Raw genomic sequence first — 14,045 nt, 5'->3', positions numbered from 1 at the left:
CTAGTGACATACTAATTCACATGAAGCTAGAACAGATATTATGATCACATAAGTGTGACTGAATCTGATAAGAGAGAATGTGATTTGAAAGAATATATAACTGTTAAATAATAACACAGCCGCTTCTGAACTTGCTTACAAATGTAAAGAGGCCATAGCGGCCACTAATTAATTTAGTGTATAATATATAAGAAGCCGGCGTACGTCTGTAATTGTACGCTGGCTTAAGCAATCTTTGAATCACAAGATCAATTGACTATATATCTGCATTTTTAAATGAGATATTGCCTCAGAATGAGATGATATTTATGTAACTACTTACAGAGATCAAGTATGATTGTGATAAATTAGTAGAGCTTGTATGTCAGAGCTTATATAAAATGAAATAGATAGTAAGAATATGATATTTTCTTACAACAGAATACTTGATGAATCTAGAATTTAAGATCTCATCTTATAATAATGAATTTCTTTATTATTCAATTCACAAGTTATTCTTAATACTACATGTCAATGACTGTCAAATCACAAGGTCTGAAGAGAGTGAAATTGAGTGAATTTAAATGAAAATCAGAAAAAGATTTAAGATAAAAGAAGTCAAACAGAATAAATCTTATCTGAGAATGAAGATCAAATGCTAGAGAAATGATAATCTAGTAATTACACAGAGCTGTTATATTGAGAAGATTCTTGAAGATTTTAACATGAATAAGATGAATTCTGCAGAGACCTCTATGATAACAGATATATAACTGAAATTTTGTAAGAAATCCCGCTTCTTGCAGATTCTTTACTTCTATTCCTATCTCTTGCGTAATTAATAGAGTTAGCGGCCCTTGACTACATACAACTATATAGACTGGAGTTCATAAATACTTTTCATAACTCAGCTTGAATACTATTATATATTTAATCTCTATATTTTATCTTTCTACTGTGAATACTTCTAGTAATTAACAGTATATATCACATCAAGCTGTAAACATCTGAATAATTATCTGTAAGCACTTATTCTTACATTTCAAGCTTAGTCAGTCAGCAACTGTCTATTATAACTGAAAGAACTAGAAACTTGTATACTTCAACTTCTATGAACTCTACTACAGATACTCAGAAGCAGTCATCTGAATCATGAATAACTTTTATAAAAGAAGTTTCAGAGAACTTATCAATTACTCACAGAATATCATTCTCTATATCTGTGACAGAGAAACTCTTCAAACTTATAAATAAATCAATCTTAGTAAAGAACATTCTTGAGCATCTTTTACAGAATCAAGTTATTTTTCTATAAGAAATACTTACTATCTGTAAACACTCTTGAACTGAGTCTCTAGACATAATCTTCAGAGATATCTATGAATTAAAAAGAAACTTTCTTAAGTTATAATCACTTAAGATTACTTACTGAATTATAATCTATAAAAGCTTTTATAAGTTTGTATTTAAAATTGACTTACAAGCTCAGCTGTGTGATATAAAAGATGAAGAAGCTGTTATTTATATAATAATAGATCTCTACTACACTGAAGTCAAGAACTGACTGAATTATCTAGAGAATAATTACAAGAGATCTCACTAATCTGTTCTCAAGATCTATCTAAAGAATAAGTTAAAAGACTCTGTGAGCTGAATAGAGAATATCTGAGTTATAATCATTAATATTAGAAAAAGAGATAAGAAATCTGATGAAGATTACTTACAGTACTTTATAAAATTATAATATGAATTGAGATCTGTGAAAATAAAACTCTGAAATAAGATCTGAATAATGATATTTATAAAGAGACTGAATAAAGATATATAGAATAAGCTTATTAAATAAGACTCTAAGCTCTTGACTCTGAAGAAACTAATAACTCTTATTTATTACTTACAGATCACTGTAAGAGTCATAGATCTATAAAGAGTGAATTACTAATCAGCTCTGTAAGAGTCAGAATAATAGAGAACAGATTTATTAGAAAAAGATAATAAGATATAGAGAGATTCATATCTAACTGCTGAGTAGAAAGAGAGAGCTTCATAAGCTCTTATAAATAGAGTATATAATAGAGAGATTAAGAAAAAGAGTCTCTGCTTTATCTGTTTTAAATTAGAATATCTTCATATAAACTGTCTGAATAAATTAAAATAGAAATTTCAGAAGTTATAAACAGAGTTAGTAACAGTCTTCTTAAGAGTCTTGAAACTGATACCTGAATCTGTTACTTCTTCAATGAAAATACTTACTTATAAGAAGAGATCACATCACAGTACTGCTACTCTGCAAGTATAAAAAGTATTAATAAACTTAGAATCTCAGATCACTGTAGTGTTTCTAAAGCTTATAAAGTGAATAAGCTGAGTGATAAAAACTGAGAATCTGCTCTTATAATAAGCAGAGTGTGAGAACTCAGATCTGAGAACTGAAGAACTTATAAAAGTCATCTTTAAATTACAAGATCTCTTCAGAATCTGAAGAAGATTTACAGAAACTGTAATTATTACAGATATCACAGATAATATATACTTAAAACTTATATAACTTTAAAGATACAATCTGTATATAGCTGTTCATGAGTCAGATTTATACTTCTGATCAGTGTTAACAGACTCACTTATAGAGATAGAATCAGTTAATACTGTAAAGTTTCTTAGAGAAGACAAGCTCATTTATATAATAACTTTATAAATGTCTGAGAACTTCACAGTCATGAAAACTAAGCTTCAGATATCAGAGAAATACTGAGATTTTACAGAGATATTCAGCTTAGTAAAGACAGCTGAGCTTTCTTCTCACTATAAGAAGAATCTGATAATAAATTTAATAGAAGAGTAGAAACTCTTTCAAGAATTAATCTATAAACTCTTTTATTACAAGACAGAGATCTTACAGATCTATATAAAGAAGAATCTGAAGAATGACTTTATTTAATCTTCACAGATCTCTGTAGAAGTCTCTATAATATTTATAAAGAAGAAGAATGAAGATCTCAGATTGTATATAGACTATTATAATCTGAATTTCAAGATAATAAAGAGTCACTATTCTCTATCTCTAATTAAGAATGTAATTAATCATATCATGAGAGCTGTTATATTCATATAACTGAATATAATTAATATATATACACAGCTGTAAATATAGTCTGAGAATAAATGAAAGACTATCTTCAGAACTATACTGAAATTGTTTGAATATCTAGTAATATCTTTTAATTTAACTAATACTTCTATAATATTTCAGTCTTTTATTAATAAAATACTTCATGTATATCTGAATGTCTTCATAATAATATATCTGAATAATGTGATAATATACTCTATAAAGAAGAAAGAACACACTGAGTATATACAAAGTATATTGAAGATCTTAGATGAGATAAAACTGTATATTAAGCTTATAAAGTATAACTTCAGTGTCTGTTAAATTAATTTTCTAGAATATATAATCACTGCAGATGATATTCAGATGAAATCTTTATAAATTAAGACTATTCTATTACAATCAGAGTTAACTAGTATTTATAAGATTCAGATCTTTCTGAGCTTTATAAATTTCTATAGATAATTTATCTTTATATTCATAAGAATCTTCTTAACTCTTATAGATATACTGAAGAGTGAAAATAAGAAGAAGTCATTCTATAAATAGAGAATGAAAAGATTATTAAGAAGAGAGAGCTGTAAGAGCTTTTTTATCTCAGAAGCTTATAAAATCTTTATAAGATTAAAATAGATATTCATAGACACAGTGATACTGTTTCACTTTAATTTCTTACTCTTAATCAGATTAAAGATAGATATCTTCTTGTTTATAATTTCAGAAATAGTCTTGTAACTACAGTTAAATAAGAACTGAGTTTCAGTAATCTTTTTCTTATGAAAGATACAATCTGTAGAGATTAACTATGATATTTATAATTAGAAGCTTCTTATAATAGTGAAATTCTTCTATCACTGATATCACTACTTTGAGAATCTTATAACAGTGATTACTATTAGAACTGATTATAATAGCTTATAATAATTTACTTTAATCAAGAAACTCTCACAGTAGCAGATTCACTGAGCTCAGAGACTGAGTGAGTTCTGATTTAAGATAGAATATATTAAGAGAACTAAGAACTCAGTGAACAGACTCTCTTACAGATCAGACTATATTAAAAAGATCAGAATGACAGATATAGAGAGACTAGAGAAGATAGAAAAGCTTTATAGAATACTTGAACTAAGTGTTATAAAGAGATTAACTAAAAAGTCTCTTAATTCTCTATGAGAGAAGAGAGAGAAAAAAGAGAAGAAGTCTATACAACTACTCTCTATAATACTGAGAGTTAACACTCTGAAAATCTCTGTGAGAATTCTTGAAGAGAGTATCTATAATCTGAAGAATTTATAGATTTTGAGAAATACTGTGAAAGACCTAATACAGAAGAAAATAGAGTATAAGTCTTTATAAGATTTTCTATTCAGATTATCTGAACTGCAACTGAAGAATGAATATACTCAGTATATTCAGAAACTACTCACAGCAGAGATCAATTCTACAGAAATAAAGAATTAAAGAGACTTAAATAATCTCTTATAAAGAGAGAACTGAATTTATATATCTATGAATAAGTTTCTATGTATAGAACTTATTAAAAGATATTATAACTCTTCTCTAACAGGTTATTTTATAGATACTAGAACTCATGAGTTACTTATAAGAAAATACTTCTAACTGAAGATATAAGAACTTATGAAGAAAATAGTAAATTCTTATACTATTTATCAGAGTTCATAGATAGTGTGATTCAGATTATATGAAGAACTTACTTCTCTACTCATTTCATAGAAATCTTGAAAATAGCTAGAAATAAATACTCTTATAGATCTCTCTGAAAGTAAGAATATATATAATATCTGTTTTAACAGTGTGCTGATGATAGTGAATTACTTTATTAAGATAATATACTTTATACTCATCTGTAAGAACTTAAAGTTAAAGAATTTAACTTATATTTTTATCTGTGATATAATCTGATTGTATAAATTATCTATGAATATTATCTTAGATAGAGAATTAATTTTCACAGAGAAGTTCTGATCTAATCTGATAATTATACTGAAGATTCTATAAGATCTAAGTATAGTTTTTTATTAATAGATAGATAATCAGATAGAATATCTGATAAGTATATTAAAATAGTATCTGTAGTACTTTATCAATTATAATCAGAATAATTAAGTGTATTAATTATTACTTACAGAGTTTATATATAATAACTTAAAGCATGTTAACATAGATAAAATTCTTTTTAAAATACTTACTAAGACTTATCTATGAATAATCTTGATAAATCTATGAGAGTATACTATAAAGTGTAATAATATCTGTGAATAGACTGAGAGAATTCAGAATATCTGAAAGAAAGTCTGTAAATTCTTAAGAAAGACTTAAGAGTATCAGAAGAGATACTATAACTTTAAGTATATTATAAAGAGTTTTAAGAAAGATAATAAAGTCTGACTAAGTCTATAAAATATTACTATACAGAGATTTAGTAAGAAACTGAATCTCTTATAAACAGAGTCTTATAAGATTATAAAGAAAATTAGTTTATAGTTCTATAGATTGAAACTATTATCTAAGTTATAGATATATAATATTTTTCATATCTCTTTACTCTGTAAATATAAGAAATTCTTAGAAGAGAACTCTATAACTTATCACTCTATTTACAAAGTATTAGAGAGTGAAAGAGAATATTAAATTAAAGAAATTATTAACTTAGAGAAGTGAGATTATAAGCTCTGATTTAAGATTCAGTGATAAAAGTATTCTAATAAGATAAATAAGTTTATTTAAAAATTATCTGAGTAGATAAGATATCTGCAGAAGCTGAGACATGACTTTTATACTGTGAATTCTGATAAGTTAGAATAATATAATCTTTACTAAGAATCTGATTGTAATAAAGATATTAACACTGTTATTTATAAACTCTAGTTTTATAAGATAATAAGTTTCTACTGAGATGAACAGTTCACAGTATATGTAAAGAGAAGAAGAAATTATATTTTTATTAAAGTTTAAAAAATAAGGAAAATAGAAACAGAGCTATAAACATAATTTAGAGATTAATAAAGAAAAAATAAAGAAAATTCATACTTATATTCTTAATATCTGTGATACTTAATTCTTCTATAACTATTAATTTTTCTTTTTAAAGAAGTAGAAAGTATTATATCTACAGTACAGATAATTATTGCATTTAATATAAAAATTATCAGAAATGCACAGACTTCAGAGAAGCTGAATATCAGAGTGTATATAATTATAGCAGAATCTTAAGAGCTGATTATCTATATATATAATCAGATATCTTTTATAAAGCTATATTCACTCTCTTAGTTATACTGAAGTATTCAGTCTGAAAATAATTAAGATATAAAGAGAAGACTCATCTACTCAGATTAACTTCTATTATAAAGTTATAATATTTATATTATCTTAATTATCTGAATTTTATAAGTACTCAGAGACTCATCTCTTATTAATAATGAAATTATGAAAATGCACTGTGATATGAGAATCATTGATAGAAAATCTAGATATATTTACATATATCTAGTCAGAGATTATATAAGTAGAGAAGAGATAATTATAGACTCATTAGACTGTAGAAGACACTGATAATATCAGAAGCTTTATAAGAACTATTAACTAAAATCTGTAAGAAATTACTTATAGAGAGACTTACAGTAAAGAGTAAGACTATACTACTTAAAGTTAGAAGTTAATCTGAGAGAGATATAAGATTAACTGTTAATCTGAAGATTGAGTATAATAACAGAGCTGAGAAGAGTAAAGACACTGTTATAAACAGTAATATTTCTATTTTATCAGTTAGTAAAAAGTGATTAGAGAAGTTATAGAGATATTTATAAAAAGCTCAGTAGTAGTCAGATATTATTTATAAAAATATTAAAATTAAAAAAATTTTTATTCTTAAGAAGTTCTTGAATTAATATATAGATATTATTAGAAATACTCTCTCTCTATTATCTGAGTAAAAATACTTTATAAATGAATGAAAATACTCACAGTTTATAAGAATAAAAGCTGTTATAGAAAAAGAAAAAAGAAGATAAAATTCTGTAAATAGATCTAAAATATTTATACTACTCTAGAGAGATTTACTTACACTATAAGTAATTCTACAGAATAGTCAGATTACTCTAGTAAATAAAGAGTAATTATAAATTATAGATCTAAATCTTTCTATATAATTATAAAAAGTAATTACAGACTATAGATATCTTAATTCTATAATTTTACAGAGTTAATAAAAGAATGAAAAATTTCTTTATAATTCTATAGTATCAAAGAATAATAATTTATAAAAATAAGTAAAAGATTAACTTATAAATACTTCTCTTTGATAAAGATAATCTTATAGAGAGTGATTTATTTATAAGATGAATCTGTGTAATAATTATATAAGAATTTTATAAAAATAATTGAGAGTTAACTGAAATTCTTCTATATAAAAGATATAAGATAAATCTGTATAATAGTCAGAGAAAAATCTGTAAATTATAAAGAATCTTATAAAATAAGAAACTGAGTAATAGACTCTTTTCTCTTTATAGTAATAAGAGATTTTTTCTTACTAAGATTTTTTATAGATATAAAGAATTTTTAGTGAGTATTACTGCAGTACTGAGCTGATTCTATAAAGTCACTCAGTGAAAGACTTCACAGATGAAGTCTTAGAGAGAAGAGAGTATATAAGAAATCTCACTTCTTATAAATTCTTTATCTCTATTTCTATCTTTTATATAATTAATAGAATTAGCAGCCCTTGACTATATATAACTATATAGACTGAAGTTTGTGAATACTATTTATAACTCAGCTTAAATGCTATTATACATTTAATCTCTATATTTTATCTTTCTATCATGAATACTTCTAGTAGTTAATAGTACATATCACATCAAGCTGCAAACATCTGAATAATCATCTGTGAGTACTTATTCTTACAAATTTTCACCTGATGAGAATGATGAATTGAATGATAACTTTACAGCTATAAAATATCATCAAGAATTGAGATTATTGCAGTATTTAATCTTAAGCAGCCGGTCAGATCTGATATTCACAGTCAACTATCTCTAACATTTTAACTCATGTTCATACAAAGTATGTTGAGCAGTGTTGAAGCATGTTCTACATTATGTCAAGAAGATGAGAAATCATGACATATTGTATAAGAAGGAGATAGAAGATAGCCTGAGTTCTGTAACATATTGCAATTCAGACTGAGTAGAAGTGAATTCTCAATACAAATCAACTATCAGCTATATTATATTAATTAATGAGTCACTGATCTCATGATGATCACAGAGACAGATATCTATTATCAAATTAACCACAGAAGCTGAGTATATTGCAGCTAGTGAGACAGCTTATGAGATAATCTGATTGAATAATATATTATATGACACTGAGTTGATAAATGATGAAAAAGTGAAAATATGCTTGCATCTATGAGTTGATAATAAGAGAGCAATCAATCTAGCAAAGAGAGAATTCTTAACATGAAGGTCACATCACATCAAGATCAGATATCATATTCTTCACAATTTGATTGAAAAAGAGGAAATCATGATGAAACATGTTGATTCTACAGTGAACATAGCTGACAGGCTTACCAAGTCACTGGCGAAGCCTGCATTTGAAGATTTTGTCAAAAGAATTGACATTCAGGAAATTGAGAAGAAATGATTGAATGATAATGATGATACAGCGGATCAATGAATTTTGCATGTATTTCTTGATTTTTACAGTTATTGCCGTACGGACACCTTTTCTAATGAGGAAATCAGGGTCCGATTCATGTAATTAATTATTATTGCATTTTTGAAAGATTTGAGGATGGGGGAGGCCCCGGGTGGCGGCTTATTATAGGCCACGGCGTAGCAAGGGGGGGTGTTGCCAGCGTGGCCCAGTTGGTAAGACTGGTAACCAAGGCCGCACACATTAGGGGTGCGTGGGTTCGAATCCCACCGCTGGCACCTGCCACTTCTTACCCATGAAAGCCCCCATGTAATAGGGGCTGAGCCTAATTAGTAAGGCTTGGTGCGGGGTAGAACTCTCTACTGCAAGCCAAGCCACTAGTTAAGCGAGATCCTGCGAACACCCACCAGGGCCGGCATGGGGTGCCAATGTCCCACTATCCTACTGTGCACCCGTCAAGGTTCTAACGATATAGAGTCAAGCCTAATGTAGTGGTTATACACTACTTAAGCAAGTCCCTAACTAGGGCCGTCATCGGAGCCTAGCTCCCCCCCAAATACAGGGAATGATTTTGAAAACCACCCGACTAGCAGGCCTAGACGCGCATCTAGGCCCTAGACAGGGCACCCTGATAGGCTAGTGCCTGCAAGCTCACTGCCAACCCCTAATACTGGCAGGGAGGACTGCAGTCATCAAGCCTATGGTTAGTCCCTAACACGGGGCGAGGCCACGACGGCTGATTGGTAGGCCTATGGGCATCTAATGAGGCCGAGATCAGCAACCGGAAGCTTGGTGTGTACACCACCAAGTGGGCGGTGGCAGCCACTAACTAACGCCCCTGGAAATTAGTGGCTGGCCCGAGAGGACGGACACGGTGGTCGGTTAATTATAGGGGGTTAAATGTAATTAGCTTAAGGTGCATCCTGCGGGTGGCTAGCGCCCGTAGAGTCAAGCCAGTAGACTTACAACTGCAAGCTCAAAAAGAAGAAACTCTCAACTATCTAAGTCTTCAAACTCCAATTCTCCAGCTAAATGTAAACAGAATTTGAATCCTCAAACTCCTGTTAAGATTAGAGAATTGAGAAATGACTCTGATAATAAACTAGATATAATGTAAGCAGTTGAGATTTCTACTTTTCAGAACAGTTATAATCTACTATCTGATAATAGTGATTAGATTCTACTCTACTCTCTTTTAGTATGAATATACAACAAAAACAATAAAAAAAGTTTAAAAACTCTTCAAAAATCACATTTATTTAAAATAATGTGAATAGAAACTCAAATTGTATTTATTCTTATCTTCAAATTGTATTTGAGTAAAAAGTTGATTTTATACTGCTTCAGAAGCTGAATTTTAATGCTGAGTAAAAATATATCATTTCTCATTCAAGCTACTACTGCTTTTTATCTCAAAAGTCTGAGATAAAGTCAAGAGTAGTGATCTATGAAAGAAAGAGATCAAGATATTAATTTAATCTAAGATTTAATATCATGTCTGACCCTGATATTCTGATGAGTGATATTATAGATAAAGAAAATGAGTTTAATACTATACAGCTTATAAATATCTATAATGAAAAGTCATTGAAGAAAAATAACAATATCTGAACAATTGATAGAGAATTTCTGAACATAACTTTATCAAGAAACTCTATAATTGCAGGAGATTTCAATACACATCATCTCTGATGAAATTCAGAATGCAAGAGAGCAGTGAGAGCTGATAATCTAGTTGAATAAATCTTTGAGTATTCAATAGATTTGATTAATAAGTCTGATCAATAAACATTCTTTAGAAAAGACATGAAACAGAAATCTATTATAGATTTAACATTCATATCATAAAATCTAATGAAAAGAAGACTTGTAAACTGATTTATTAATTCAAATGAGACATCAGAATCAGGTCATGAGATTATTCAATTTGATATTAAACTGAGTGAAAAACAAATGAGTGAAAATCCTCTTCTCTCTAATCAGTATAACTTTGAAAAAGCTGATTGAAAAGCAGTTAAAGAAAGTATAAAACTGTTAAAATCTGAAAGATAGAATAAGCTATATTGAAATTCTGAACAAGATATCTCAAATGAAATGCTTAAGAATAGAGTGAAGCTTATTACATCTATTATTCTAACAAGTATTAGAGATAATATTTTAAAAAGAAAATCTTCTGAGTATTCAAAACCTTGATGAAATGAGAATATCTCATCTAAAAGAAAAGAATTAGCTACTACTAGAAGAGATTGAAAGAATGATGTAATATCTGATAAAGAGTTCAAAGCTGTCAGAAATAAATATTTTTCAGATATTAAAAGAGCTAAAACAGACTGCTGAAATAAATTTCTTAAAGAAGTATAAGAGAAGGAAGTTTTTAAAGCTTTTAACTATACTAAAACAAGAAATGTAGTAAAACTTCCAGCCTTAAAATATGAGTTTCAGAATAAATTATATACAGTAAACTCTTTTGAGAAAAAATGTCAAGCTTTCATAAGAATTCTCTTTCAGAACTCATCAGATTCAGATTCAGATTCAGAGAAAGAGAATATATCACTTCTTAACTATATTGATAAAAATGACTGGAAATGATCTGATCTTATATAAGATGAATTAGAGTCAGCTATCTTCTCAAGTTCTGTTAAAACTGCTGCAGGTCCTGATTCAATTAATCACTTAATTATTCAAAATACATATTCCTACTTAAAGAATGAATATTTTGAGCTCTTTTTCAATCTCTTGAAAAATGAATATCATTCTGAATGCTGAAGAGAAGTCACTGAAGTGATTCTTACAAAACCTAATAGAAAAACTTCAATTTCTAAGTCATATAGAGTAATATCTCTTTTGAACTGTCTAGAAAAGGTTTTAGAAAAGATAATAGCTACTTAACTATCTTTTATAAGCTCTATAGATGATTCTTTTTTATTCAGTGAATAAATGAAAGATAGAAAACAGTGTTCTACAATTGACACTGTTCTCTCAGTTATTCATGATATTCAAATAGCAAAGCATGAGAGTCTGATCTCAACTGCAGTTTTTATTGATATAAAAGAAGCATTTAATCATGTTTCAAAGTCAAAGTTAATTCAGATATTAAAGATATTAAAACTGTCACTTTCTCTAATAAAATGAGTTAACTGTTTTATATCTAAAAGAATTATATAACTCTTCTTTGATGAAATGAAATAAGATAAGACTGAGATATAAATAGAAGTATCACAGAGATCTTCAATCTCACTTATTTTATTTATAATATACACTGTATATCTATTCAAAAATAGAAATATGAGAATAGTGTAATCTTTAAGTTATGTGAATGATATTGATCTAGTTTACAGCTTAAAAACTATTAAAGAGAATTTAAAAGTAATTGAAGAAGCTGTAAAGAAAATCTTTGTTAGAGCAGATATTAATTAAATTCAATTTAATATGAATAAAACTGAGTTAATTCATTTCTTTTCTAGATTCAATGAGAAAGAACTATCTCTAACTCTTTTAAATAGAGAGATTAAACTCAGTGTAAATATTAAATAATTAGAAGTATAATTAAACTCTAAGTTGAATTTTAAATATCATATTCAATAAAGAACTGTCAAGACAGAAAGACTATTAAATAACATAATCAGACTATCAAATACAGAGAGAGGTCTATTCTTTCAGACTATAAGACAGTTATATATAGCCTGTATTACATCAGTAGCTGATTATGAAGTTCAAGTTTGATGAAATAATCAAGAGAATTTCACTGAACTCTTTCAAAGTCTGTAAAACAGAGTCTTGAGAAGAATTCTGAGAGTATTCAAATCATCTTCTATTAAAGCAATGAAAATTGAAGCTTCAATTTCTTCTTCTGCTATTAGATTTGAAAAGACCTGTATAAACTATGCTCTGAGAGTTGTAAAGATGAGCTTAAATCATATAATCAGAGAAAGAGTCTCTTCTTCATTTTCATCAATTAACTCTGAAAATGAACTGAATTGAAATAGATTTCTTAATTGAAATGAAAATAATTCTTCAAAGAAAATGTCTTCTTAACTGTACAGACTATACTCTCTGATTAAAAATTAATTTTTCTCTTTAAATATTGAAAAAGTTGATTATGAGAAGCTATCTCTCTGAAGAGAAAAGCTTGAATCTCTTATAGACTTATAAATAAGTGAACTATTAAAAGAGAAAGAATATGAACAGTATTTAAAGAGAATTTCTACAATCAATATAAAAGACTCTATTCTGATTTATTCAGATGATTTAAAAAATGAGAACTTGAATAGATTAGATGCAAACATTGCTTATACTGAAGATAATATTAATTTTATCTCAGATTTCTGAAATCTAGACTCTGAATATGAAGTCTTTGATACTGAACTATTTATAATAGTGAAAGCTTTCAAACTCATTGAAATAAAATCTCATAAAAGAGGAAATTATTTAAAAGAGACATGAATATTCTCTGATAGTCAAGCTGCTTTAAAAAGACTTAGAAATAATCAGATTCATAATAATTAAATAAATCTTAAACTGATCTTAAACTCTGTTTTGAAAATTCAAAAGAGAAGAATATCAAAGCTGATAATTCATCTACACTGAGTTTCTGCTTATATGAATATTTATGACAATGAATTGACTGATTCAGCTGTAAAAAAGAGTGCAGAATTAAGCAGATCTATTCAAAAAATTATGTTCTAATCTTTTATAAGAAGAAAAATAAAAGAATCTTGTTTAAATAAGTGAAATAAAAGCTGATAGAAATAAAAGAAGAGTATACATTATTCAAGATTTGAAACAAAACTCAAGTGAAAATCTTGTTTAATTAAATGTAAAAAGAAAATATTCTTATCTATAATACAGCTGAAACTAGAACATGGCTATTTCAAATCTTATATACAAAGATTTGATGATAGATTTAACTCAATAGAATGCTCATTCTGTAATATAAATGAGAATTCTGAGTATATTGTAATACACTGTGTATTATATAATAGTCTCAGAGTCAGATTGAAAGAGAAGTATAATCTAAATTAATTAAATATAAGATTCTTATACTCAACTGAGACAGAAATTAAATACTTAATAGACTTTCTATCAGAAACTCAAGCAGCTATAAGAAAATGACTAAATTCAGAATTATCTGAATATAAAGAGAAGAAAATCAATCAGATATAGTCTGTTAAAACAGCTATACACTCTCTTTTAATAATTTATTTTATTATAGTCTCTCTTTACTTTATCTTTTTCTTTATCTTTTTCTTTCAATTTCTTTCTATCTATCTGT

The 14,045-nt window shown here is 27.6% G+C and overlaps 1 pseudogene across 1 annotated transcript; it reads left to right on the top strand.

Moving 5' to 3' along the window:
• Nucleotides 1-8,970: 8,970 nt before the first annotated feature.
• Nucleotides 8,971-9,051, top strand: BDBG_16978 (annotated as a pseudogene). The gene has a single exon. The product of its transcript is annotated as a tRNA-OTHER (tRNA).
• Nucleotides 9,052-14,045: the final 4,994 nt, after the last annotated feature.

The sequence above is a fragment of the Blastomyces gilchristii genome, assembly GCF_000003855.2.
Source record: "Blastomyces gilchristii SLH14081 genomic scaffold supercont1.7, whole genome shotgun sequence".
NCBI classification, from domain to species: domain Eukaryota; kingdom Fungi; phylum Ascomycota; class Eurotiomycetes; order Onygenales; family Ajellomycetaceae; genus Blastomyces; species Blastomyces gilchristii.
This window is presented reverse-complemented; position numbering and strand designations above follow the sequence as displayed.